The 2,544-nt window shown below is 39.7% G+C and overlaps 1 pseudogene; it reads left to right on the top strand.

Moving 5' to 3' along the window:
* The first annotated feature begins 220 nt into the window (after positions 1-220).
* Positions 221-704, top strand: LOC106006830 (annotated as a pseudogene).
* The last annotated feature ends 1,840 nt before the right edge of the window (positions 705-2,544 follow it).

Raw genomic sequence — 2,544 nt, 5'->3', positions numbered from 1 at the left:
TTGGCCAGGCTAGTGTGGAGCCAAAGTCACCTGTCAAGGAATCACTGTCTTGCAGGAACAGTGTCCTTGCCATGCCTCCTCACTGGTCGGAATCAACATTTGGAAGCCTGACTTTGGCGTAACTTTGGAAGTGCTTTCACAAGGCAGCAGCTGATATAAATATAAACTAATAAAAGTAATTCCTTTCAGCTGGACCGCCATCTCCCAGTAATTTTACAAAATGACCAACACAAAGGGAAAGAAGAGAGACACCCACTATGTTCTCTCCACCTTTTAAAAAACATGGAGTTATTCCTTTAGCTACATACATACAGATCTATAAGAAAGGTGATGTTGTAGACATCAAGGGAATGGGCACTGTTAAAAAATGAACGCCCCACAAATGTTATCATGGCAACACTGGAAGGGTCTGTGCTGTTACCCAGCATGCTCTTGGCATTGTTGTAAACAAACAAGTTAAAGGCAGGACTCTTGCCAAGAGAATTAATGGAAGTATTGAGCATATTAAGCACTCAAAGAGCTGAGCTGGCTTCCTGAAGCACATGAAGGAAAATGATCAGAAAAAGAAGGAAGTCAAAGAGAAAGATGCTTGGGTTCAACTCAAGGTCTAGAAAGCTCCACCCAGAGAAGCACACTTTGTGAGAACCAATGGAAAGGAGCCTGAGCTGCTGGAACCCATTCCCTACAAATTCATGGCAGGATAAGTGTAAAAAAGAAACAAAAGAAAACCTCAAGACTGTTTAAAAAAGGAAAAATGAATAAAAGTAATAAAATTGGGGCACCTGGGTGGGTCAGCGGTTTAAAGCCTCTGCCTTTGGCTGGGGGTCATGATCCCAGAGTACTGGGATCGAGCCCCACATCGGGCTCTCTGCTCTGCAGGGAGTCTGCTTCCTCTTCTCTCTCTGCCTGCCTCTCTGCCTACTTGTGCTCTCTGTCTGTCAAATAAATAAATAAAATCTTAAAAAAAAAAAAAAAAGGTAGGGGCGCCTGGGTGGCTCGGTGGGTTAAAGCCTCTGCCTTCAGCCCAGGTCATGATCCCAGGGTCCTGGGATCTAGCCCCGCATCGGGCTCTCTGCTCTGCGGAGAGCCTGCTTCCTCCCCTCTCTCTGCCTGTGTCTCTGCCTACTTGTGATCTCTGCCTGTCAAATTAAAAAAAAAAAAAAAAAAAAAAAAGGTAATAACAAAATCAAAATGAAAGGGTGCCTGGCTCACTCAGTCGGTAGAGCATACAGCTGGTGATCTCAGGGTCATGGGTTCAAGCCCCACACTAGGTACAGACTTTACTTAAAACAAAAACCAACAAAAAAAACCCAAAGGGCAGCAGCTGGGCTTGTCAGTCAGTTATACTCCTCCCCACAATGGGAGATTGGAAAGGTGCATTTCTGTGGTGACCACAGTGGTATGTTTCAAAATATTTTTTAATTAAAAGAAAATGAAAATGGGCAAAGGATATCAAGGAAGGAAAACTCTTTGTTACAGAAGAATGTCATCTAAAAAATGTAAAAGAAAAAACAGAATTGGGAAAATCACCTTTTTCTGGTCCCCAAATTAATAACTAATAACTAATTAATAACTGATTTGACAGAGGTTATCAATGGATTCTAAAGCAATGTGCAAGATCTCACTCCATAGATTACTAACTAAATACAGAGGGAAAAATGTGTGTTCCCAGTGGAGTGATCTAGTAGTTACTGCCTTAACCAAGTGACCAAGCCTGAGGGTTGGTCTGCATGGAACACCTGAGCATGTATGTGGGCCCAGCTTATAGCTATGGGGCCTGGAGTGCAGGAACACAGTAGGCCCACATGCCACTGTTTTAACATTCCCAATTTGTGAATTCAGCTACCAACTTTTACAGTGTATTTTATTCCCAGGCCTTGACAAAAACACCTTTACAATGTATAATATATGTATAAAGCTATGATTTTTAGACAGGGACTTTTAGATGACTTAAAGATAGCAAAATATCAAAGAGAACTGAATTTAATTATTGTGCACATTTTGTGTTGATACACTGTCATATAAAAAAGACATACATAATTTTATATATTTCAGTAACATTTATTGCCTTCATTTCAGTAATATCTCTTAACTAATCAATAGTTGGACATAAATTATGTCCTATATATAGATAGTAATAATTCTAAAGGATTAGAAATATAAAATGTAATGGTATTCAAAATATCCAAAATTTGAATATATTTTATTTTAAAATATGAGTTATTAAATATTACTATAGAAAATTTAACCATATTTTTATATATCTTTCCAGAAATATCATTTTTCTGCTAAATATTCAAAATGATCTATTAAGAGACACGACACCTACAATTTATTAATAATATCAACTTGTTTTAGAATTTTTTTTAGGATTTTATTTATCTGTTTGATAGAGATCACAAGTAGGCAGAGAGGCAGGCAGGGGTTGGGGGGAAGCAGGCTCCCCGCTGAGCAGAGAGCCTGATGTGGGGCTATCTCAGAACCCTGAGATCATGACCTGAGCCAAAGGCAGAGTCTTAACCCACTGAGCCACCCAGGCACCCC

The sequence above is a fragment of the Mustela putorius genome, unplaced genomic scaffold (genome assembly GCF_011764305.1).
Source record: "Mustela putorius furo isolate JIRA1106 unplaced genomic scaffold, ASM1176430v1.1 tig00003845_pilon_pilon_pilon, whole genome shotgun sequence".
NCBI lineage: Eukaryota > Metazoa > Chordata > Mammalia > Carnivora > Mustelidae > Mustela > Mustela putorius.
The sequence above is the reverse complement of the archived record's forward strand: the minus strand, read 5'-3'. Positions and strand labels throughout refer to the sequence as shown.